The following is a 27,599-nucleotide window of genomic DNA, read 5'->3' as shown; positions in this document are numbered from 1 at the left end:
CAACATAGGAGCACCTCAGTACATAAGACAAATACTAACAGCCATAAAAGGGGAAATCGACAGTAACACAATCATATTAGGGGATTTTAACACCCCACTTTCACCAATGGCCAGATCATCCAAAATGAAAATAAATAAGGAAACAGAAGCTTTAAATGATACATTAAACAAGATGGACTTAATTGATATTTATAGGACATTCCACACAAAAATAACAGAATACACATTTTTCTCAAGTGCTCATGGAACATTCTCCAGGATAGATCATATCTTGGGTCACAAATCAAACCTTGGTAAATTTAAGAAAATTGAAATCGTATCAAGTATCTTTTCCGACCACAACGCTATGAGACTAGATATCAATTACAGGAAAAGATCTGTAAAAAATACAAACACATGGAGGCTAAACAATACACTGCTTAATAACCAAGTGATCACTGAAGAAATCAAAGAGGAAATCAAAAAATACCCAGAAACAAATGACAATGGAGACACGATGACCCAAAACCTATGGGACGCAGCAAAAGCAGTTCTAAGAGGGAAGTTTATAGCAATACAAGCCTACATCAAGAAACAGGAAACATCTCAAATAAACAACCTAACCTTGCACCTAAAGCAATTAGAGAAAGAAGAACAAAAAAACCCCAAAGTTAGCAGAAGGAAAGAAATCATAAAGATCAGATCAGAAATAAATGAAAAACAAATGAAGGAAACGATAGCAAAGATCAATAAAACTAAAAGCTGGTTCTTTGAGAAGATAAACAAAATTGATAAACCATTAGCCAGACTCATCAAGAGAAAAAGGGAGAAGACTCAAATCAATAGAATTAGAAATGAAAAAGGAGAGGTAACCACTGACACTGCAGAAATACAAAAGATCATGAGAGATTACTACAAGCAACTCTATGCCAATAAAATGGACAACCTGGAAGAAACGGACAAATTCTTAGAAATGCACAACGTGCCAAGACCGAACCAGGAAGAAATAGAAAATATGAACAGACCAATCACAAGCACTGAAATTGAAACTGTGATTAAAAATCTTCCAACAAACAAAAGCCCAGGACCAGATGGCTTCACAGGTGAATTCTATCAAACATTTAGAGAAGAGCTAACACCTATCCTTCTCAAACTCTTCCAAAATATAGCAGAGGGAGGAACACTCCCAAACTCATTCTACGAGGCCACCATCACCCTGATCCCAAAACCAGACAAAGATGTCACAAAGAAAGAAAACTACAGGCCAATATCACTGATGAACATAGATGCAAAAATCCTCAACAAAATACTAGCAAACAGAATCCAACAGCTCATTAAAAGGATCATACACTATGATCAAGTGGGGTTTATTCCAGGAATGCAAGGATTCTTCAATATATGCAAATGAATCAACGTGATACACCATATTAACAAATTGAAGGAGAAAAACCATATGATCATCTCAATAGATGCAGAGAAAGTTTTTGACAAAATTCAACACCCATTTATGATAAAAGCCCTGCAGAAACTAGGCATAGAGGGAACTTTCCTCAACATAATAAAGGCCATATATGACAAACCCACAGCCAACATCGTCCTCAATGGTGAAAAACTGAAACCATTTCCACTAAGATCAGGAACAAGACAAGGTTGCCCACTCTCACCACTATTATTCAACATAGTTTTGGAAGTTTTAGCCACAGCAATCAGAGAAGAAAAAGAAATAAAAGGAATCCAAATCGGAAAAGAAGAAGTAAAGCTGTCACTGTTTGCAGATGACACGATGACTCTACATAGAGAATCCTAAAGATGCTACCAGAAAACTACTAGAGCTAATCAATGAATTTGGTAAAGTAGCAGGATAAAAAATTAATGCACAGAAATCTCTGGCATTCCTATACACTATGATGAAAAATCTGAAAGTGAAATTAAGAAAACACTCCCATTTACCATTGCAAAAAAAGAATAAAATATCTAGGAATAAAACTACCTAAGGAGACAAAAGACTTGTATGCAGAAAACTATAAGACACTGATGACAGAAATTAAAGATGATACAAACAGATGGAGAGATGTACCATGTTCTTAGATTGTAAGAATCAACATTGTGAAAGTGACTATAGTACCCAAAGCCATCTACAGATTCAATGCAATCCCTATCAAACTACCAATGGCATTTTTCACAGAACTAGAACAAAAAATCTTAAAATTTGCATGGAAACACAAAAGACCCCGAATAGCCAAAGCAATCTTGAGAAAGAAAAACAGAGCTGGAGGAATCAGACTCCCTGACTTCAGACTATACTACAAAGCTACAGTAATCAAGACAGTATGGTACTGGCACAAAAACAGGAATATAGATAAATGGAACAGGATAGAAAGCCCAGAGATAAACCCACGCACATATGGTCACCTTATCTTTGATAAAGGAGGCAAGAATATACAGTGGAGAAAAGACAGCCTCTTCAATAAGTGGTGCTGGGAAAACTGGACAGCTACATGTAAAAGTATGAAATTAGAACACTCCCTAACACCATACACAAAAATAAACTCAAAATGGATTAAAGACCTAAATGTAAGGCCAGACACTATCAAACTTTTAGAGGAAAACACAGGCAGAACACTCTATGACATAAATCACAGCAAGATCCTTTTTGACCCACCTCCTAGAGAAATGGAAATAAAAACAAAAATAAACAAATGGGACCTAATGAAACTTCAAAGCTTTTGAACAGCAAAGGAAACCATAAACAAGACGAAAAGACAACCCTCAGAATGGGAGAAAATATTTGCAAATGAAGCAACTGACAAATGATTAATGTCCAAGATTTATAAGCAGCTCATGCAGCTCAATAACAAAAAAACAAACAACCCAATCTAAAAATGGGCAGAAGACCTAAATAGACATTTCTCCAAAGAAGATATACAGATTGCCAACAAACACATGAAAGAATGCTCAACACCATTAATCATTAGAGAAATGCAAATCAAAACTACAATGAGATATCATCTCACACCAGTCAGAATGGCCATCATCAAAAAATCTAGAAACAATAAATGCTGGAGAGGGTGTGGAGAAAAGGGAACCCTCTTCCACTGTTGGTGGGAATGTAAATTGATACAGCCACTATGGAGAACAGAATGGAGGTTCCTTAAAAAACTAAAAATAGAACTAGCATACGACCCAGCAATCCCACTACTGGGCATATACCCTGAGAAAACCATAATTCATAAAGACTCATGTACCAAAATGTTCATTGCAGCTCTATTTACAATAGCCAGGACATGAAAGCAACCTAAGTGTCCATCATTGGATGAATGGATATAGAAGATGTGGCACATATATACAATGGAATATTACTCAGCCATAAAAAGAAATGAAATTGAGTTATTTGTAGTGAGGTGGATGGACCTAGAGTCTGTCATACAGAGTGAAGTAAGTCAGAAAGAGAAAAACAAATACTGTATGCTAACACATATATATGGAATCTAAGAAAAAAAAAAAAAAGGTCATGAAGAACCTAGGGGTAAGATGGGAATAAAGACACAGACTTACTAGAGAATGGACTTGAGGATGTGGGGAGGGGGAAGGGTAAGCTGTGAGAAATTGAGAGTGGCATGGACATATATACACTACCAAACGTAAAATAGATAGCTAGTGGGAAGCAGCCGCATAGCACAGGGGATCAGCTCGGTGGTTTGTGACCACCTAGAGGGGTGGGATAGGGAGGGTGGGAGGGAGGGAGACACAAGAGGGAAGAGATATGGGAACATATGTATATGTATAACTGATTCACTTTGTTATAAAGCAGAAACTAACACAGCATTGTAAAGCAATTATACTCCAATAAAGATGTTAAAAAAAAAAAAAAAGAATTACCATATGACCCAGCAATCCCACTACTGGGCATATACCCAGAGAAAACCATAATTCAAAAAGACACATGCACCCCAATGTTCATTGCAGCACTATTTACAATAGCCAGGTCATGGAAGCAACCTAAATGCCCATCGACAGACAAATGGATAAAGAAGATGTGGTACATATATACAATGGAATATTACTCAGCCATAAAAAGGAACGAAATTGGGTCATTTGTAGAGACATGGATGGATCTAGAGACTGTCATACAGAGTGAAGTAAGTCAGAAAGAGAAAAACAAATATCGTATATTAATGCATATATGTGGAACCTAGAAAAATGGTACAGATGAACCAGTTTGCTGGGCAGAAATTGAGACACAGATGTAGAGAACAAACGTATGGACACCAAGGGGGGAAAGTGGTGGGGGGTGGGGGGGTGTGATAAATTGGGAGATTGGGATTGACATGTATACACTAATATGTATAAAATGTATAACTAATAAGAACCTGCTGTATAAAAAAATAAATAAAATAAAATTCAAAAATTCAAAAAAAAAGGAAGCCTAATTTTGCGAAGTGCCTGGCAGTGTGCACTTCTCTTTTATCATTTCACCAAATCTTCACAACCACCCCACAGAAAGGCATCATTTTCCCCACTTAACAGGTAAGAAAACTGAGGGTCATAAACCTAAGTAATTATCACAAGTTCACCCACTTGGAAAGTGATACTGCCACATGGAACTACTAGCCAATGTTTGCGGCAAGCATTTTACAGCTTTGTGAGCACTCACACAGGAAGTGCCAGGCATTGAAATAAGCTCATTACTATGTCATCTGACTAAAGTCTCACAACAGCCCCTTGTGATGTTTATGTATTGATAATATCATCATCTCCATAATGAAAACATGGAATTTTAGACTTCTTTTGTGCCTTTTCTGCTGTTTGTTACGTTTTTTTGTTTTGTTTATCTCTTTAGACATAAAGACCATTCAAAAAACAGAAAACAAACGGGTTTTTCTCACATATTATTTTTTGGAGTCCAAATTGTCAATGGGTTTTAGGAGACAAGAGACTAACCATACTCTCACAACTCTTAGCATTTTTCCCCTATGGATTGAATGTAAAGTATTTCTGAGGGAGGATGGATGAGGGACCAAAGATGGTAGCCCCACCTATCCTTGGAATTTTGTCAGGAAAAATAAACTGTAAGGTGATGCTTGATATCTTTGCTCTTACTCAAGGTTTAATTGGGTGGGAATACTGAGATAAGAGAGGAAATGTGCTTTTATTATTTTAACTTATCTGCACTTACCAGGATATACATGCAGCGCAATTCTCAATGGTTTGTTCAGAAAATAAAGGAATATATGTTTAAATAAAGCTATAGCTTGTGTCTCTAACAACCTATTCATCAAAAACTAGGCAGGAGGGGCTTCCCTGGTGGCGCAGTGGTTGAGAATCTGCCTGCTAATGCAGGGGACACGGGTTCGAGCCCTGGTCTGGGAAGATCCCACATGCCGCGGAGCAACTAGGCCCATGAGCCACAACTACTGAGCCTGCGCGTCTGGAGCCTGTGCTCCGCAATAAGAGGGGCCGCGATAGTGAGAGGCCTGTGCACCGCGATGAAGAGTGGCCCCCGCTTGCCGCAACTAGAGAAAGCCCTCGCACAGAAACGAAGACCCAACACAGCCAAAAATAAATAAATAAATTAAAAAAAAAAAAACTAGGCAGGAAAAATTGGGGGATATAGATAATAATAATAATAAAATTTAATGTATAGGTTTTTTTGAAGATTTGTGAACAGACCTTCCAAATCACAGTAACGTATTTTTAATGTGCACACATTGGCTCAGTCATCCATCTCTGTCTCCAAACCCTCCTGGATGCCCTACCCAGTGTCTGGAACACATTCTCATTCTCAGCTATATGAGCTCGTGCCTTTTCAATTGTTCAATCATCCCCCCAAATTATTACCTTTCAGGATGCTTTTTGGTACTGACTAGAAGCATGATGGTAATATCCTTTAGAATATCTGTCTGAAGTAACCTTTTCAGACTGCATTTTCTTCACTTGTAAAATGAGAGTCTGGATTAGATCATCAGCAAGGTGTCGTCCAGGTCTTAAATTTTATAGGTTTCTAGTATAATGTATTAAATCAACAAACGTATTGAGCACCTACTAATGTCAGGCTCTGTATCAGAAACTGGGGGAACCAGAATGCAGTCCCTCCCCTCAAACACCTTATTCTATAGCAAGGGGGAGGGGCTCAGAGATGGCTAATTATCATTTAATATCAAAAATAATGAAATCAAGGTATGTGCACAGAGATGGAGTGATTATGGTTAAGTAAAACACAGAAAAGATGACATCTGAGTTGAGCCTTGAGAGATGAGTTAATAGGCCCAGACACAGAGGAAAGGACCTTCTACATAGAAGGAATAGCATAAGCAATGGCATAGGAACGTGAGAATACATGGGCAGAGAAAGGAGAGCACAGATGAGAGGAGCAGTAGAGCAGTAGGACAAGGACCACACCCTATGAGAAGTCAGTCATCCAGTGTAAGTCATCTGGAGCTGCCATATAGAAATCCAACAACTGGATGGCTTAAACCAGGGGTCCCCAACCCCCGGGCCGAGGACCACTACCGGTTAGGAACCAGCAGGAGGTCAGCGCCGGGCGGGAGAGTGAGCGAAGCTTCATCTGCTGCTCCCCATAGCTCCCATTATCGCCTGAACCACGCCCCCGCCCCCAGGTCCGTGGAAAAATTGTCTCCCACGAAACGGGTCCCCGGTGCCGAAAAGTTTGGGGACTGCTGGCTTAAACAACAAAAATTTATTTCCTCACAGTTCTGGAGGCTGGAAGTCCAAGATCAAGGAGTTGGCAGGTTTGGTTTCTCCTGAGGCCTCTGTCACTGGCTGCACTGTTTGGAAAACAGTGAGGAAAAGCCTCAGGGCAGCCGGAGTGGCTACCAGCAGGTGCATATATTAAAACTCAGTCACCTCATTCATAAGAGAACCCTTATGACTGCCTCAGCCAAATGACTGCATATTTGATTTTACATTCAATTTTGGAAAGCTAGTTTGTTTTGCCACTTTAGAAGTTTAGAACTGAAACCTTAAGCATTTGGGAAGCCTACAGGGGAGATATGTCAATAATGATAAGAAATGGCTGCTGACAGATTGTATTTTTCAAAGATGGTCCCAGCAATCTCTCCCATCCCTCATGCTCTCCTGCAGTGTAACCTTGCCACTGCACCATTAGTAAGTAAACTCTAAATCTTGTTTCCTTGAATTTGGGTCTGACCTCATGACAACACCAATGGTGTTGTATGATTTCTGAGGCCATGAGGAAAGGCCGTGAAGCTTCCACCTGTTTCTCACCCTCTGGAAGCCCCATTTTGGGGTTTTCCCTCTCAGAACTCAGTCACCATGCTGTGCAAATCTTAAACCATGTTAAGAGGCCATGTGTAGGTGTTCCAGTCAATAGTTGCAGCAGAGACCAGCCTTTAGATGTCCCAGCCCAGGTGCCAGACAGGTGAGTGAGTGATCATGGAGAGAAATCCTCCAGTCCTAGCTGTTCCAGATTCCAGCTATTAAAGTCACTGCTAGTCACCTGAGTCTTCCTAGCTCAGGGGCCAGGCGTGGTAGAGCAGAGAACTGTCTCCATACACCCTTTCTTAATTCTTGATCTACAGTATCTGAGAGCATAATAAAATAATTTTTTATGCCACTAAATTTGGGGTGGCTTACTGCAGAGCAATAGTAACTTAGTGGGACAGTTAAACCACTAAGGGAACAAGATTTTAAAAAATACTTATAATAAGTAAAAAGATGAACCAAAAAAGTATAGTCTGAGTCCATTTAGTATGGAAAAATAGCTCTGCACACCTCAATATTGTTCCTGAAAAGTTCCCTATTTACAGTACAGCATACTATGCTCACAATGATATTCCAGTCTCACTAAGAAAATGTTAGATTTAGTTCAGGATATATAATTTTACAACGCAGGGGAAATAGATCATACATTTTAGAAAGATACACCTTTCATTGGTTAATATTTAAAAAGATTCGGTGCTTTAAAAGGAATAACATTTCCATTATCAGAAAAATTAAAACACATAAATATTTTCATTCTTTGATAACACTGAATAAATTAGGCTTCACTATAATTTTTAACTGAATGTATTTCGTATTTTTGGTGTTTGTGCTGCTTGTGAAGAGTAAGTCTTGGGAACTCGAATATTATTATTTATTTATTTATATACATTCTCTTTTTCAAAAGAGGATTTGAGGAGGCTTTGGTGTTTGCTTAACCAGCTTCATACCCCATCCAGCATACTGTGTATGATGGAATCATTAAGAAATACACTTCAACAATGGTGATGATGTTAAATTATGGCCTCTCTAGAGATGAGGGACTATGTCCTATTACTTGTTTATGTATCCCCAATATTGCCTAGTTCAATTCTTTGTAACAGAAGCTCAAAAGAGATTTGGTGAATTGAATTGACAGACTTGTGTTCAGATCTTTATATAACTTATGTCTAAAATTTCTCTCCAGAACACTACAGCGAAATCAGCAAAAAGATCTGAAGTAATCATTATCCTCAAGTAATACCAAAAAGCCATGTAAAATACCACCCACTTCTAAAATGGATATACCTATGCATTACAATAAACACACCGCATGATGGGCTTTTCTAATTTTATTTCCATGGAGTTTTACACAATTCAAGTGGTATTATAAAGAGCCCAATTATAGTTCAGGTCAGGACTAACATTGAATGAGGAGGATGGTGCGTGTGGTTACATGTGGTTGTGTGTACCTGTGCATGAGTATGTATGTTTAGAAGGGAAGCAGATTTATTAGCAGAAATAGGACTTCAGGTCTCATAATACCATCACAAATATTCTTTGCAAAGAGCAGACAGTGACTGGGGCAAAGTGGGGTCTGGTGGCTGGCCCCTAGGAAGACACAGGGTGCCAGCAACCATGTTAACATCAGGAGTTCCGGTTACTCCTTTCCTCCTGGAGACCAGCAAAGCCCAGGTCCTCTTCCCACCCTTTGAAGGTTCTCACCCTGCAGCTCCATATAGGACCCCCATTAGCATTCATCCTAGAGCGCTGGGTCCCCGACTAGAGACAGGTCAGGTGGAGGTTCCCTCCCAGTTGTTCCATTGTACAACTCAAGATTGCAGAGATGGACTGTTGACTGAAATTTTATCTTTGCTGGTCATTAAACTATATGCAGGCAGTGTAATCGCAGTTGGGGATGCAATTAAAATTCAATTCAAAATATATGATCCCTATCCTCCAGAATTTATAATCTACAGGGAAAGACAGGCTCAGACATTTCTACTAGCCATAGTCATTTCTAACTATAGACATCAGATGCTAGTCTTTAAGTATGAGTGAAGTGCTGTGTGGGGAATCTGTGGAGGGACTTCGTTACCACTGGTACTGTGGAGGAAAATACAGATCTCACTTGACTCTCAATTTTGATAGATGGTTCTGATTAGAACAGCTAGTGCTATGAATTATAAAATGCTTTTAATAAAATAATTATAATAGTATTTAATTTATTGAACATACACAATGTCCAAGATTCTAGCATTATGCTATGCACTTGACTGCATTTCTTATTTTACCCTTAAAAGAGCCCTAGAAGTAGGTACTATTATTATACTTGTTTTATAGATAAAGTAACTGAAGTTTAAAGAAGTGACTTACCTAAGGTTACACAATTAGAAAATGGCAGAGCCAGGACATCCACAGAGTTCAGGATATTTCAAACCAAATTTTGCACTGCTCAATGTCAGGAAAATATCTGGGTTCCTTGCCTCCATAATATAATGATTCTGATATTTTAAAATATTTCTGTGTTCTTGATTTCCCCTTACCCTCAAGAAAGAAAAGAAATTTAACACAAGACTTAATTTGTAACTCAAGATTTATCTGTCTTTATCGATACAATAGAGTATTAGTTGTCTAACAAATTTTCTAGTTAATTGCTAATTAATTATATATTTCAGATTGCTTGTAATATGTTTAAGAAGAGTATAGAGAGCTTTACTGGTAGGTTACAATTATAAGATTATATAGTTCTCACCACTGATTTAAAAATAATTAATGAAGGCTTGTATGGCTGTTAGCATAACTGACACAACCTTGTGTCTTACAGTTCCTCCTGTTCTTTCACTGACCCTACCCAGGACTGTACTGTGTAGTAAATCACTTCTCTGTCATCAAGGGCTTTGTAGTTAACAGGTATTGTTTAATAATCATTAGGACCAGGTGGCCTCTATGCTCTGTTAGTCCCAAAACAATGATGAAAACCCTTGCTGACGTATTCCTGGTGACCACGAGACTAGTTACCCACTCATAAATCTTGATTTAGGAATGCATGTCCTGCTTCCAAGCACCTACTTTCATACCCCAGGTTAACTATAAAATTATCCAATGGCCCCTCAGTGGTGAGGAGTGCAGCTGCAAATGCTTCCAGATCGTTGTCCATCCGATCCAGATCCTACCCTGTGAGTAAGTTACCCTATGATAAACTGATCCATTGATTATACGGAGCTGCCTGCCTCGATTTTTGGTCTCACAATGACTTCTCAGTTCTGTGGACACTTTTGTTCCCTCCATTTTCCAACAAGGCTCAAGTTTCAAGATGGCAAGGACATTATTTCAAAAATGTTAATTTCTAGTTCACTGGGGGCAGCAAGAACCTCTTCAGACATTTTATGTTCAAAAGTGTCAAAATTTCCTATACCAAAATACACAGGCCACAATTTTGGAACAAGATTTCTATGGCACACGAGTTACATACCACACCACACCACACCACATCAACCATTCCACCCACCTGGAGCAGGAGCAAGGAAGCTTCTGTAGCTTGTATTACTCCCTTCGAAGTCCAGGAGACCATAATCTCTTTCCACTTGAGAATAAAATTATAGCCTTTATCCAGTAGGTTAGTTTATCAACTGATCTCTGGTTTCCAAATTAATCAACAAGTGTACAAGTAGAACATAATGCCAAAGAAAATGTACAAATGCATCTGGTATCCCAGACTGGATTAAGCAAAGAGCAAATTTAAGTATGTGCTTAGGGTACCACAAAAAGTCAAAATAGCATGTAAGCTGTCATTAGGAGAGAGAAGTATACTTTAATAAACCACATTACACTGATTTTATAAATCAGATTAAAATATTTTTTTGAAATATGTTTGAGAGGTTGAGGGGACGGGGAGGCATCATAACCTTTACAGAGGTTGAGGCCACTAAAGGCAATCAACCCTTCTTTATATCTCAGAGTAGAACAGTTTGACATAGAATACAATTGATCAACCAGAATCCCTCCAAATTCTTTATTTGTGACAGATATTGGAAGCTTTTAATATAGTTCACAAAATGGTTCTAGTCAATAATGGGGTCTATTTCTAAGTACTTGTCCTCATGTGGCTTAGAGTTTCAACAGTGGGTTGCTTCGATTGAGGTTTCAATAGGAGAAACTGTGGACATACTTCAGTGGATGTTTATTGAATTAATGAAACAGAAGCAACAGACCTGGATTCAAAACCCACTTTTTTCTAACCTGTGACCTTGGATCACTTACCTTGAGCTTAGGTTTCTACATCCATAAAATGAAAATCACATTATGTACTTCATGGGGTTGTTATGATGATTAAATTAGATAACGTAAGTGAGATTATCTCATTAAGGTAGTTGAATCTCTTATTTGGGGTTGGGAGGATTAGAAATGAGACACTTATTTAAGGAATTGTACTAAAATCCTTCATAACCTCCCCATAATGATTCATTCATTCATTCATTAAAAGTATATAGAATACCTACAGGTACAGTATTAGGTACAGAGAATCTTCCATGATAAAACTTTAGGAAAGAGGACTTTTTATGTCCATTTGGACATAGTTTACAAACTACGTAGTCTTTGATAGAGTCTGCAACAATTCATTGTAGTTTCAACCTAACCATCCCTCCCTGGTGCCGCCCCCCCAACTTTGAATAAGAGAGGGAGTGAAAGTGTCTGTTTTACACTTTACAATACAAATTACCTAGTGATTTTCAAAAATCAAAGTTTAATGGCTTGATACTTTTAGAGTCACGAAATAGGTGCAAATGTCAAAACTGACCAACCAAAATGTCACCCCCTCTGCGAACTCGCACCCAAAATGTCACCTCCTCTTGAAGGCACCCTCCTCTCCGGTCTCTAAGATTTCACAAATGCTGCTCCACCTGTCTGGATCATGCTCTCCTGACCTCTCTACCTCAGGTCATTGGCTCCTACCCAAACTTCAGCACTCTCTTCAGTCATTCTCTGTCCTGGATGGCTCCTCTATCCTCACTCCTACTGTCCCCAGTCTAAATAGGGGCCTTTCTCACCCTTATAGTAGGGTATTAAAATGAAATCAAGTTTGGTTTTTTCTTAACTGGAAAGATCATTTAAAACGTGTTAGTAGTGGAAACAATCATTCACCTTTGAAGCAGATTCTTTTGCTTTAGGAAAATCACTAGAATACTTTTATAAACATAACAACCACCATTGTTCTTGGAGAAAAATATTAAGTCATCTTTAATCTGAAAGCTAGTACTTCAGACAGAGATGTGAAACAAGCCACTGATCATTGTACATTCTGTTGTCTTTAGCATAAATACGCCCTTGCAGAGACAGAGACGGATAATGTTAAGTTTTTTCCTAAGTATTTAATCTTGCCTCTGAACCCACCTCCCACCCCTGACCCAGGAGATATGTATATCTTTTATAAAATAATTTTTTTCTCACAGACTGGTTTGGAACAGTCCATTTCGGGCTTTCACTTAACATCGTGTTAGAGTGAAGATCTGGGATGGCCTTGGAACAGCTTTACCGTGGCTGAACTCTTGGCAACGCACCCATGGGTTTTTTTACTGAATAACCCAGACTTTGAAGTACGTCTTCTAAACTGTGGCATTGTCTTGTCTATTCCCCTGAGGCTAAAGAGTACCTGGTGGGTGAGGGTGAAGGAATTGGGTGTTTCCACTGTCAATCATCCTGGGGTGGGAGATGAGGTAGGCCTGGGCATGGACTGGGAGAGGGCAGACTTCTTCCCAGTTAATAGACAAAGGAGAGGTAAGTGTAGAAACTCCACAATGTGTAGATGCCTGGGGTGACCTGCCACATGGAACAGTCTCTGACATACAATATCAATTTATTTATATTTAATATTGATGGAAGATCCTAAGAGTAGCAAGTCTCTTTTAATGGCAGCTGAGTTAAAAGGTACTTTCTATGTTGTGCTTGAATTATGCCTAAGCCTTCAGTTAAGCGTTAAGTATTTCAGTATGTTTGGCTGTGCTCTAGGGAATTAAGGGAGAACTTTGTGCACACATCTAGTGTGAAGCAAAGAAGAGCAGCAGCAGCACTAAAAGGCACTTACAGGACATCAAAAAATAAACTGTGGAATATGGAGCTATAACGTCCAGATCAAGATGGCTAGTCAATTGGTCAGTGATCATAGGGACAGTTTGTGGAACATGGAAGTGTTCCTTTGAGATTTATAGAACTTATTTGGGAAGCAAATCCAGTAAAAGAACAGATTTCCCACAATTCTCCCTGAGGGCTATTGCTATTGTCTGTGGGAATATTGATAGAAAAGTATGTGCTTTTTAAAGGTTAAAAAACTTGGACTCCATTCTTCATTTTGTCTTTTCTGCAGAACCATCAACTTATTGACAATAAGGACTGTGTCTCTTTTATCTTTGCATCATCACAGTTTCTAGAACAGTGTCTGGAACACAATAGGTGCTCAAAAATATTTGCTGAGTTACACATGCATAAAGTCTGTCACAATATTGTCTTCAACTTGATGAGTTGACTTAGGTCAATAGTCATTTAAAACTGGTTGTGAAACTGGAAACCAAAAAACTCCTAGAAGAAAACATAGGCAGAACACTCTTTGACATAAATCGTAGCAATATTTTTTGGATCTGTTTCCTAAGGCAAAGGAAACAAAAGCAAAAATAAACAAGTGGGACCTGATTAAACTTAAAAGCTTTTGCACAGCAAAGGAAACCATCGACAAAATGAAAACACAACCTACTGAATGGAAGAAAATATTTGCAAATGATGACCAATAAGAGGTTAATATCCAAAATATACAAACAGCTCATACAACTCAATATCAAAAAACCTCAAACAATCCTATTAAAAAATGGGCATAAGACCTGAATAGACATTTTTCCAAAGAAGACATACAGATGGCCAACACACATGTGAAAAGATGCTCAACACTGCTAATCACTAGAGAAATGCAAATCAAAACCACAATGAGATATCACCTCACACCTGTCAGAATGTCTAAAAAACCATATATAACAAATGTTGGCGAGGATGTGGAGAAAAGGGAACCCTTGTACACTGTTGGTAGGAATACAAATTAGTGCAGTTACTATGGAAAACAGTACGGAAGTTCCTCAAAAACACTAAAAATAGAACTACCAGATGATCCAGCAATTTCATTCCTAGGTATATATCCAAAGAAAACAAAAACAATTAAAAAAGATACATGCACCCCAATGTTCATAGCAGCATTATTTACAATAGCCAAGATATGGAAGCAACTTAAGTATCTGTCAACAGATGAATGGATAAAGAAGATGTGATACACACACACACACACACACATACACAGTGGAATGAAATACTACTCAGCCATAAAAAAGAATGAAAGTTTGCCATTTGCAACAATATGGATGGACCTGGAGGGTACTATGCCTAGTGAAATAAGTCAGATAGAGATAGACAAATACTGTATGTTATCACTTGTATGTGGAATCTAAAAAATAAAACAAATGAATGAATATAACAAAACAGAAACAGACTCATAGAGTACAAACTAGTGGTTACCAGTGGTGAGAGGGAAGTGGGGAGGGGCAAGATAAGGGTAGGGTTTTAAGAGGTACAAACTACTATGTATAAAATAAATAAGAAAAAGGATACATTGTACAGCACAGGGAATATAGCCAATATTTTATAATAACTTTAAATGGAGTATAGCCTATAAAAATTTTGAATCACTATGTTGTATACTTGAAACTAATATAATATTGTAAACCAACAATACCTCAATTAAAAAAACTGGTTATTAGAAATATACTGAAATAGAATTAGTAAGATACCTTGATACTCTCTATTGTAAGGCTGTTGCTATAACTTTCAAACTGGAAAATATGTTTTAAGCACAGATTCCTGCAAAAAGCTGCACAATCATCACATATTTCCAGAGAATCAGGAAACCAGAAGAGACCTGAAGGCCATGTAGTTCCTTCACTTTATGAATGAAGAAATTAAAGTCCGGAGTGAAAAAGTAACTTGTCCAGAGTCACACATCTCACCAATGGTGGAGCCAGGGCTAGGTTGCACCTGTTCTGATTCATTGCTCTTCTTCTTAGTACTACATCATACACTTCTACTAAATCATACCAATCATGGGTCCATGGCTAGATGGGCAGTTGATAGTATTTATTTGTATTTTATGTTTAAAAAATACTCTGAAACAACAGATGGTGTAGAGATTTTTTTACACATACTTTGCTTGATTTTATGAGCACTGAAGATCCTTAAAAGTCCTAAACAGTGATTTTCATACCTGGCTCTAAAAAGACCTATGCCAGGGTCCTAGCCCAAGCCAGCAGGACTCAGGCGTTGGTATTTTTGAAAAAGCTTCCCCAAATGTTTATAATTGCAACCAAAATTGAAAATCATTGTTCTAAAATAGTTTTATTTAATGTCCTTATCCATTTTTCAATCCTTTTGTTTACATTTCCCAACTTCTCCCTGATGTCCTCCTCTACGATTAACTGGGAGACACTGAGAATGCACAGTCCTCATTTGGATTTCACTGATGACCAGTGGGAACTTCCTAAATTAGTGCAGTTCAATGCTAAAACCATTTAATTTACATTAAACACAAAAGACATTTCCACCTGCTTGGGACAACACAGCATTGCATTATTTTAGAGAATAGGTTTCCATAGAATCACATGATCAGCAAGAAGCATATCATTCAAACCCCAGCCACTAGGGAAATTTTTACCTATAGAGCATGCCCTCTTTGTTCAAAGTCATCAAGGAGAAGTATTTTGTATTTTCTTTTGTTATTCTTTGCCACACTGCTGAGAATGTTCTTTACTTAACCAACTTAATGTAACTGCTGTCTTCTGTGGAAATGAAGAACAATGAATAGATTGCCTGTTTACGTATCTTTTCTTTAGTTGCAGTCTCACAAATTCAAAACTTAGCCTTCTTTGCTTCAGGCTAATAATAACTTAACCTGTCATTATGGCCTATATTTTATAACCATTTATAGTTTTCACTCCTTCTTTCTGAACATAATAGAGCACTGTGTAATAAAATAGTTATTTACCTTTGCTTTAGCATGTCATCTAAGGTGAAAAATGCAATGAGGTCAACATTTTTAAGTATCATTACCTTCATACTCAAATACTTTCCAGTTTTTACCTTATTTTTCAATTTTAAGACATAAAATACAGTTACTGGGTAATAAATTATAATTACCTTACCTTGTATCTGAAAATAGAATGCAAACATAAAGCTTTCTTGCTTTGGTAATTTCTGTAATTTATACACAGCATTGATGAGGCCCTAGGTATAATTCAAATGTACAGATTGCACCCAAAATACCATAAACATTAGCTTTTCTTAGAGCAAATCGTCACTGAAGCACCAGCTCAGACAACAGAATTAGTCATTAACTCTTCAGGCAGCCTTTACATTTTCTTTATATAGTGTTATCTATACTCATCGTAATATTGTGCCATTTTTACCAGCTAGTTAAGATTTCATTGTATAAACAGTAGCTGAATATATTCATGTCAAAGATAATCATTCCTTTAAAAGGTTTCTTTGTCAGGTGTTCATTAAAGTGGATTTCACATCAAAATGATAGTCACTAATATAGGGCAAACATCTTACCCATTTGGCAGGTCTTCTTAAAAATTTAATTTTATTAGCACTGTATCAAATCCTCAGCCTATATTATGTCTCCTTAACAGCACAAAAATCTGTTTTATGAATGCACACAATTGGTGGGCATCCAAAGTGGAATAATCCGTGTATCATTTACAAATATAGGAGACCACAATAGAAGTGACGCTGCTCATGAATGCATCAGAAATTCACAATTAAATATATCTATTTTCACCAATGGTATACTTTGTAAACAGTGCTTCCACTTTCTTAATATTGGTCTTCAGAAATTCATTTTGTGATAAATTCCCTAAATAAAGGCTTCTTCCCAGCTGATGTTTACCACTCCGGGCTGCATGAAGCACTGGCATTTTGCTTCAAGACAGGAGGTAACAGGAATAAATACAGCACCAGCTACATTTCCTCTGCATCAGATATGTGAATGTTTTGAGCATTGTAATGGGTAGCGTGGGTGACACAGAATTTCACAAAATCGCCCACACAAAGAGCAGCCCTTCTTCAGAAGGCACAGCAGACACCATTTTGTCTCATTCCAAAGCAGTTCACAACCTTCTCCAGTTTTTCAGTTGAAGCTTTCAGACACAAAGTTTTTAATCTAAACCTGATGGGACATGATGAATTTTTAGGAGGGTAATTTGATTTCTAGACAGTAGGAGGGAGAATAGAAAAGGGCAAGAATTGAGGTCACAGCTGTAAATATCTCTGAGCTCTCTGAAGGAGTAAATTAAAGTGAGAATAGCCTTTATTTTTAGTTACATAGACACTGATAGGCATTAAATTAATACCAGTGTAAGATTTCATTCTTACATTTCTTCATAGGAGGGACCCATATTTGCCCTGGGGGCTTGGTGGCAAAGGGGTCAGGGTAGGGGTAAGTCATGAAACCCACTCCATGTCTTTCTGTGGAGATACGTGAGAAACCAGTTGTGGGCTGCTGCCTAGGAAGCCCCGCCCACTAAGAAGACCTCTTGGGACTCTGATTGGCCTATGAATGTGTTAATCACAATTATATCAATATATGCTGTGCTGTAGCTGTTTGTGGGGAGATTTTAAGGGATTTTTAGCTTTGTTTGCTTTTGCTTTAGTTTTTGGCAAGCCAAAGGATATATCTAAGTGACAGCTGGCTTTTAACATTGTAACCTGACTCTTCCCAAATTTACTGTCACTGCTTAAAACATTTTGGCGTATATTATTAGAATTCCCTTCTACTCCAACGACTCATCTTTTTCTATATCCTGAGTACTATCAATCTTCATCCTTTGAGGGAAGATTTTATTTTGTGTATGTATTTGTTTCTTATTGTGGAAAACACACATAACATAAAATTTGTCATTTTAAAGTGTACAATTTAGTGGCATTTAGTGCCTTCACAATGTGTGCAACCATTACTACCGATCTAGTTCTAGAACATTTTCATCACCCCTGCTCAAAAAGCAGTCACTCCACATTACCCCCTCCCCTAGCCCCTGACAACGGCTAATCTGCCATCTTTATGGATTTGCCTATTCTGGATATTTCACATAAACGGAACCATACAACATGTGTCCTTTTGTGTCTGCATTCTTTCACATGTAATGTTTTTGAGAATCGTCCATGTTGTATCTGTATTTGTTTTGAAGCAACAGGAAGTCAAATAGAGCCTAGTCTGGTCAGTTGGCTGAGTATATACTGTTTGAAAAGAGTTTAAGTGATATTACAAAGTAAATGAGATTAATTTTCCTATGTGCTCATGTTTTGTTTTTTTGCCCTTGAATACATAGGTTCTATTTACACTAAAAAAACAAAAACAAAAAAACCCCACACCAAATAAACACCACAATACATTATTACCTATACTCAGAATATAAGTATTGCTTGATTACTGCCAAGTAGACTTAGGTTCTCTTTTCCGGGGGTGGGAGTTGGCCAAGGGATGTGATACTGAAGATGTTACACAGAAACTATGACATCCCCCTAATAAAAAATATGAGGTACTGTATCTGAATTCAGATCTTAGGTGACTATAAGGCAAAGTATTCAAGTCAGGCTTTTGTAGCCTCTCTTTGTAACATCCTCCCTTTTAATTGCCCACTCTCCTAGTTCTCCCATTAAGGTGAAATATCTAGTTAAAAACAAAAATTCACTCTAAAATATTTATGACTTAATGAATTTAGAAACTAATGAAGATATCCTTGCTTAATTCTACAAATTAATTAACTTTTGATCAATAAGTGGAGAGAGATGTTAAGGGAAGGATCCTTTCTTGTTCTCTCAAATCACACCACATGGACCAGTGTGGTTCTCAAACTTTTTTGTGTCTAAGAATCACTAGCATATTTGTTTTAAAATATAAATTTCTAGACCCCAGAAATTCTGATTCAATCTGGGTGAGGAGCAGAAATCTCTACTTTCAATAACTATCCTAGGTTGGTGGTCCTCAGACTTTAGTGTGTATCAGAATCACTCTGAGAGCTTGTTAAAACACAGATTTCTGGACCTCAGAATCTAGAGTTTCTGATTCATAGGTCTGGAGTGGAGCCTGAGAGTTTACCTAACAAGATCCCAGGTGATGCTGATGCTGCTGGTTGGGAACCATGTTTTGAGAACCCCAGTCTTAGGTGATTCTAAAATAACTGTGCCGGGCTTCCCTGGCGGCGCAGTGGTTGAGAATCTGCCTGCCAATGCAGGGGACACGGGTTCGAGCCCTGGTCTGGGAAGATCCCACATGCCGCAGAGCAACTGGGCCCGTGAGTCACAACTACTGAGCCTGCGCGTCTGGAGCCTGTGCTCTGCAACAAGAGAGTCCGCGACAGTGAGAGGCCCACGCATCGCAATGAAGAGTGGCCCCCGCTTGCCACAACTGGAGAAAGCCCTCGCACAGAAACGAAGACCCAACACAGCCATAAATAAATAAATAAATAAATTAATTAATTTAAAAAAAAAACCTTTAAAATAACTGTGCCTTGGCTACATTTGGAGCCATACTGATAAACTAATCACAATTCTGCAAATCAAGCTAAGCCTGTATGGCAGCCTGTGATAAAAGGGCTTGGCTTTCACAGGGGTGGAATAAAATAAACCTTTGTCCCTAGCTGTGGAAGCATCAATAATTTTCACCAACAATTTTAATAGGGTACTATTTTAATCTAAAATATCAGTTAAGGACCTAAAACCAATGCATGAAAAACAATATTTTCTTTTGACTTTCAGGTGTACATATAAAAATTTGTAAATTATTGTTACAGACTTCATTTAAAATAATTTATATATAAAAAAACAACTGGGGACTTCCCTGGTGGTGCAGTGGTTAAGAATCCGTCTGCCACCGCAGGGGACACGGGTCTGAGCCCTGGTCTGGGAAGATCCCACATGCAGCAGAGCAACTAAGCCCACACGCCACAACTACTGAGCCTGCACTCTAGAGCCCGCGAGCCACAACTACTGAGCCAGTGTGCTGCGACTACTGAAGCCCATGTGCCTAGAGCCCCTGCTCCGCAACAAGAGAAGCCACTGCAATGAGAAGCCTGCGCGCCACAACGAAGAATAGCCCACGCTCGCTGCAACTAGAGAAAGCCCGCGCGCAGCGACAAAGACCCAACACAACCAAAACTAAATAAAATTAAAAAAAAAAAAAAATGAAGCACTTAAGAAAATCACTGTTTAATGGCTTGGGGTTTCGATAGAAAACTGATTCAGGGGTACAGCCTACTGGATAATTCTGAGATTGCAAAGGAAAAAATTGTCATGGGAATTTTAACATTTAATATCTTCCTTTTATGTATTAATTTCTTTCCATGTTTCTTTATAAGCATGGTATAATGGAAACATCATGAACTTTGGAGGTTCAAGATCTTTCTTTGCCTTGTGACTTTCCTTGCTATATGACCTTGGGCAAGTTACTTAAGCTTCAGGTTCCTACACTGTATAATGGGGTAACACAATAATTACTACCCAGCAGACCTATTATGAGAATTAGGAAATAAAACATTTAAATTTCCAGCATAATGTTGGACTTATTGCAGAAACTATGTCCTTTACACACACACACACACACACACACACACACACACATACTAAACAAACATAAAAGAAAAAAACTCAGTTTCTGACCTTCTTTCTATACAAGTTTCCTAAACTTAATTCTGCTTTGAAGCAACATTTACCAGCACATGTGGGGACTCCATGTTGGTGTTTCTCTGCATTTTGACTTCTGATAGTTCTATGCTTTAATGAGTTAGGGAGGACCAGGCAGTGGAAGAGCCTCATCACCTTTTGCTGGTATTAAAACTTAATGATGGAGGGCCGCGCCATGGCCCGAAAGGCTGGGAGGCCTCCAGAGGAAACACTGTTGCTCTGGAAACGGGAGCAAGCCCTGTTGAAGACCCTTGTTGTGGACCGGGACACGGAGGCGTGGCAACGGGACCCCGCCTTTTCGGGCCTGCAGAGGGTCGGGGGCGTGGACGTGTCCTTTGTGAAGGGCGACAGTGTCAGCGCCTGTGCCTCCCTGGTAGTGCTCAGCTACCCTGAGCCCGAGGTGATGTATGAGGACTGTCGCATGGTGAGCCTGACAGGTCCCTATGTGTCAGGCTTCCTGGCCTTCCGAGAGGTGCCCTTCCTGGTGGACGTGGTACAGTGGCTGCGGCAGAAGGAGCCCCGCCTCATGCCCCAGGTCCTTTTTGTGGATGGAAATGGGGTGCTTCACCACCGAGGCTTTGGGGTGGCCTGCCACCTTGGTGTCCTCACAGACCTGTCCAGCATCGGGGTGGCCAAGAAACTCCTGCAGGTGGACGGGCTGGAGAACAACGCTCTGCACAAGGAGAAGATACGGCTCCTGAAGGCTGGAGGAGACTCATTTCCTCTGATGGGAGGTTCCGGGACCATCCTGGGCATGGCGCTGAAGAGCCACGACCACAGCACCAAGCCCCTCTGTGTCTCTGTGGGCCACAAAATGAGCCTGGAGGCAGCCGTGCACCTGACCCATGGCTGCTGCAAGTTTCGGATTCTGGAGGCCCTGCACCAGGCTGACATCCACTCCCCAGACTACATCCGCAGGACCCTGGGAGTCCAAGGGGCCCCTGCCTTGCGGCCGAAAGGAGCAAGAAGGCACAGAGGCCAAAGCCGTGCCCCCAGGGAGTCTCAGAAGAGCCCACAGATTTAGAAATTATCCATTGACTTTCTGCCATGGGGCTTGAGAGTTTGTTCCCTCTCACATAGCCTCTCATACACTTTCCTTCCACCCATCTTCTCATTTTCATTGAATCAGAATTCAATGTCTGCATTATTCTTTCTTTGCACATACTACTCATAGCTGAGTAATGTAATGTAATTACATCCCCTTTTTTGTACAACCTCTTGCTTTTCCTGCACTTGATAATTGCCTCATGTTTTGGGTTTGGTTTATTTTCTCTGTATTCATTACTTATTCCCAAACCCTGCAATGGAAATATAAATCTCTTTTTGGTACATTAAAAGCATCAGGCCATCTTGAATTTATTTTTTTCTTGGAGCCTGTGGTAGCCAGCTTCCAAGATGGCCTCCTGGGGCTGGTGTAGCCCTATGGCCACACTGAACCTGGTCCATCTGTATGACCAATGGAGGTGTGGGTGTGTGAGGGTGTGTCACTTCTGATACTAGGCCTAAAACACATTGGGATTTTTGTCTTGATGGTGCCCCCTCCTTCTCTCTCCCCCCTCATCATTCACTTCGAGAGACGTCAGCTGCTGTGTTGTAAACTGCTCTGTGAAGTCCACATGGCAGAGAACTGAGCCCACCTGCCAGTCACCATGTGAGGGAGTCATCTTGGACAGCCTCCAGCCCTGCTCAAGCCTTTAGATGCCCCAGCCCTGGCTGTCATCTGACTGCAACCTCAGGAGAGACCCTGGGACAGAACCACCTAGCCAGTCTGCTTCCAGGTTCCTATCTCACAGTTTCTGAGTATCTCACCTTTGTTCTGGAATAATATTTTTATGCAGCAGAACATAACTAATACAGAGCCACTCTTCCCATAAAAAATAAATAAATAAAAACTTAATGATAAAATGAAGCATCTCAGCTAAATACTCTCCTGTAAAAAAATTGTTTAAGTAGAAACCATACTCAGTGCCTTCAGTCAATTAATTCCCTCTGTTCATTCTCAGAGAAGACACTTATAAATTGATCCTTATCTAAGATAAACAACAGAAAATGAGATCACATTAATGTCAAGGCCCAAATTGTGATGTTTCTGGACATGCTTAGGAACTCATATCTTGAGTTCTTCAAATCTCCCTGTGATTCGTGGAGTGTCCGTGGTGGTCTCAAGTGTGCTTGGAAATGGGTTCACTCATGTTTTCGGCTCTGGCTTCCTGGTCAAGCAATCCAGAGTTGTGATTCAGTGATCTCCTGTTGGGCCCGGGGATCTGCATTAAAACAAGTACTCCAGGAGATTCTGATGAAAGGCATCCTTTTTTTTTTTTTTAACATCTTTATTGGAGTATAATTGCTTTACAATGGTGTGTTAGTTTCTGCTGTATAACAGTGAATCAGCTATATGTATACATATATCCCCATATCCCCTCCCTCTTGCATCTCCCTCCCACCCTCCCTATCCCACCCCTCTAGGTGGTCACAAAGCACCAAGCTGATCTCCCTGTGCTATGCGGCTGCTTCCCACTAGCTATCTATTTTACATTTGGTAGTGTATATATGTCCATGCCACTCTCTCACCTCGTCCCAGCTTACCCTTCCCCCTCCCCATGTCCTCAAGTCCATTCTCTACGTCTGCACCTTTATTCCTGTCCTGCCCCTAGGTTCTTCACAACCTTTTTTCTTTTTTTAGATTCCATATATATGTGTTAGCATACAGTATTTGTTTTTCTCTTTCTGACTTACTTCACTCTGTATGACAGACCCTAGGTCCATCCACCTCACTACAAATAACTCAATTTCGTTTCTTTTTATGATTAATATTCCATTGTATATATGTGCCACATCTTCTTTATCCATTCATCTGTTGATGGACATTTAGGTTGCTTCCATGTCCTGGCTATTGTAAATAGTGCTGAAATGAACATTGTGGTACATGACTCTTTTTGAATTATGGTTTTCTCAGTAATGGGATAGCTGGGTCATATGGTAGTTCTATTTTTAGTTTTTTAAGGAACCTCCATACTGTTCTCCATAGTGGCTATATCAATTTACATTCCCACCAACAGTGCAAGAGGGTTCCCTTTTCTCCACACCCTCTCCAGCATTTATTGTTTGTAGATTTTTAAATGATGGCCATTCTGACTGGTGTGAGGTGATACCTCATTGTAATTTTGATTTGCATTTCTCTAATGATTAGTGATGTTGAGCATCCTTTCATGTGTTTGTTGGCAATCTGTATATCTTCTTTGGAGAAATGTCTATTTAGGTCTTCTGCCCATTTTTGGATTGGTTTGTTTGTTTTTTTCATATTGAGCTGCATGAGCTGCTTGTATATTTTGGAGATTGATCCTTCGTCAGTTGCTTCGTTTGCAAATATTTTTTCCCATTCTGAGGGTTGTCTTTTCATCTTGTTTATGTTTTCCTTTGCTGGGCAAAAGCTTTTAAGCTTCATTAGGTCCCATTTGTTTATTTTTGTTTTTATTTCCCTTTCTCTAGGAGGTGGGTCAAAAAGGATCTTGCTGTGATTTATGTCATAGAGTGTTCTGCCTATGTTTTCCTCTAAGAGTTTGATAGTGTCTGGCCTTACATTTAGGTCTTTAATCCATTTTGACTTTATTTTTGTGGATGGTGTTAGGGAGTGTTCTAATTTCATTCTTTTACATGTAGCTGTCCAGTTTTCCTAGCACCACTTATTGAAGAGGCTGTCTTTTCTCCATTGTATATTCTTGCCTCCTTTATCAAAGATAAGGTGAACATATATGCATAGGTTTATCTCTGGGCTTTCTATCCTGTTCCACTGATCTATATTCCTGTTTTTGTGCCAGTACCATACTTTCTTGATTACTGTAGCTTTGTAGTATAGTCTGAAGTCAGGGAGTCTGATTCCTCCAGCTCTGTTTTTCTTTCTCAACATTGCTTCGGCTATTCGGGGTCTTTTGTGTTTGCATACAAATTTTAAGATTTTTTGTTCTAGTTCTGTGAAAAATGCCATTGGTAGTTTGATAGGGATTGCATTGAATCTGTAGATGGCTTTGCATAGTATAGTCACTTTCACAATGTTGATTCTTACAATCTAAGAACATGGTACATCTCTCCATCTGTTTGTATCATCTTTAATTTCTGTCATCAGTGTCTTATAGTTTTCTGTATATAGTTCTTTGGCTCCTTAGGTAGGTTTATTCCTACATATTTTATTCTTTTTGTTGCAATGGTAAATGGGAGTGTTTCCTTAATTTCTCTTTCAGATTTTTCATCACTAGTGTATAGGAATGCAAGAGATTTCTGTGCATTGATTTTGTATCCTGCTTCTTTGCCAAATTCATTGATTAGCTCTAGTAGTTTTCTGGTAGCATCTTTAGGATTCTCTATGTATAGTATCCCGTCATCTGCAAATAGTGACAGTTTTACTTCTTCTTTTCTGATTTGGATTCCTTTTATTTCTTTTTCTTCTCTGATTGCTGTGGCTAACACTTCCAAAACTATGTTGAATAATAGTGGTGAGAGTGGGCAACCTTGTCTTCTTCCTGATCTTAGTGGAAATGGTTCCAGTTTTTCACCATTGAGAACGATGTTGGCTGTGGGTTTGTCATATATGGCCTTTATTATGTTGAGGAAAGTTCCCACTGTGCCTACTTTCTGCAGGGTTTTTATCATAAATAGGTGTTGAATTTTGTTGAAAGCTTTTTCTGCATCTATTGAGATGATCATATGGTCTTTATCCTTCAATTTGTGAATATGGTGTATCACATTGATTGATTTGCGTATATTGAAGAATCTGTGCATTCCTGGGATAAACCCCAATTGATCATGGTGTATGATCCTTTTAATGTGCTGTTGGATTCTGTTTGCTAGTATTTTGTTGAGGATTTCTGCATCTATGTTCATCAGTGATATTGGCCTGTAGTTTTCTTTTTTTGTGACATCTTTGTCTGGTTTTGGTATCAGTGATGGTGGTCTCATAGAATGAGTTTGGGAGTGTTCCTCCCTCTGCTATATTTTGGAAGAGTTTGGGAAGGATAGGTGTTAGCTCTTGTCTAAATGTTTGATAGAATTCGCCTGTGAAGCCATCTGGTCCTGAGCTTTTGTTTGCTGGAAGATTTTTAATCACAGTTTCAATTTCAGTGCTTGTGATTGGTCTGTTTATATTTTCTCTTTCTTCCTGTTTCAGTCTCAGAAGGTTGTACTTTTCTAAGAATTTGTCCATTTCTTCCAGGTTGTTCATTTTATTGGCATATAGTTGCTTGTAGTAATCTCTCATGACCCTTTGTACTTCTGCAGTGTCAGTTGTTACTTCTCCTTTTTCATTTGTAATTCTGTTGATTTGAGTCTTTTTCCTTTTTTTCTTGATGAGTCTGGCTAATGGTTTATCAATTTTGTTTATCTTCTCAAAGAACCAGCTTTTAGTTTTATTGATCTTTGCTATCATTTCCTTCATTTCTTTTTCATTTATTTCTGATCTGATCTTTATGATTTCTTTCCTTCTGCTAACTCTGGGTTTTTTTTGTTCTTCTTTCTCTAATTGCTTTAGGTGTAAGTTTAGGTTGTTTATTTGAGAGTTTTCTTGTTTCTTGAGGTAGGATTGTATTGCTATAAATTTCCCTCTTAGAACTTCTTTTGCTGCATCCCATAGGTTTTGGGTCATCATGTTTTCATTGTCATTTGTTTCTAGGTATTTTTTGATTTCCTTTTTGATTTCTTCAGTGATCTCTTGGTTATTTAGTAGTGTATTGTTTAGCCTCTATGTGTTTGCATTTTTTACATTTTATTTCCCTGTAATTGATATGTAGTCTTATAGCATTTTGGTCAGAAAAGATACTTGATTCGATAAGGGATCCATTTTTTAACACAGTGTGAAAAAAATCTTGCATTAGGAGCACTGCCCTGAGATCCAGCAGAAATCGGTTGTTCTGCTCCCACTTGCTGTAACTACTGGAATAGAATTGAGCAGTACTCTACATTCAGTGAGAACTCTTCACTGGTTAAGTAGAATATCACTTATAATGGCCAGGGGGCACTGTGGTTCAAGTTAAGTGTCCTTCTGATTCTAGTGTGGCAAACCACAGTGATTTATGAGGCTCTTGCTGCAGTAAAAGACCACTATTGAAGGGGACACTATTCCTTCCTCCTTATCTGCTGCCCCAGCGTTATAGAGCCAGATTGTTGAAGTTAGCTCGGGATTCAGCACAGAGTGTTGCACAAAGAAGGCATTCAATAAATATATATTAAATGGAATCCTTGTGGTGCTATACTACCAGTTATATCAATTGGTTAGTTTAATTGGAGTTTAATTGGAAGATAAATTTATTTGGCTTTGTAGTCATGACTAAGAAGTCATTCCAAGACTTGGGTTCCCATCCAATGTAGCTCTACTCCAGGTAACTGAGGACTAGGAGTTTTGGAAAGTTTGTGCCCTGATGTGTATTTTCCAGATACAGCTTTGGCTACACACAATTCATTTATGGTAGCTTATCAAAAATCACATTCCATCAACATTGTAGAGTTAGACTAGGGTTTGGGTGAGGTTCGTGTGAAGAGGAAATTAATTAGGACTCAATGTTTTGAGTAATTGTATGGGGATTAGACAGGTACTGTTATTAATGGCCAAGTGTTAGAGAATAGTGTTGGTAGGGTTTCTTTTT

General features: G+C 38.9%; 1 long non-coding RNA gene and 1 pseudogene across 2 annotated transcripts in view; one reads left to right on the top strand and one right to left on the bottom strand.

The window, feature by feature from the left end:
* LOC309631254 overlaps positions 1 to 27,599 on the bottom strand; it is a 276,030-nt gene that overhangs the window by 144,614 nt on the left and 103,817 nt on the right. The gene's annotated exons all lie outside the window — the stretch shown is intronic.
* The window catches only part of LOC309631221 (endonuclease V pseudogene), a 434,994-nt pseudogene continuing 408,403 nt past the window's right edge, over positions 1,009 to 27,599 (top strand). Inside the window, exon 1 of the transcript XR_014249519.1 lies at positions 1,009 to 26,237. The product of XR_014249519.1 is annotated as an endonuclease V pseudogene (transcript). The remainder of the gene's footprint in view (positions 26,238 to 27,599) is intronic.

The sequence above is a fragment of the Balaenoptera borealis genome (genome assembly GCF_965194805.1).
Source record: "Balaenoptera borealis genome assembly, chromosome: 6".
Lineage (NCBI taxonomy): Eukaryota > Metazoa > Chordata > Mammalia > Artiodactyla > Balaenopteridae > Balaenoptera > Balaenoptera borealis.
This window is presented reverse-complemented; position numbering and strand designations above follow the sequence as displayed.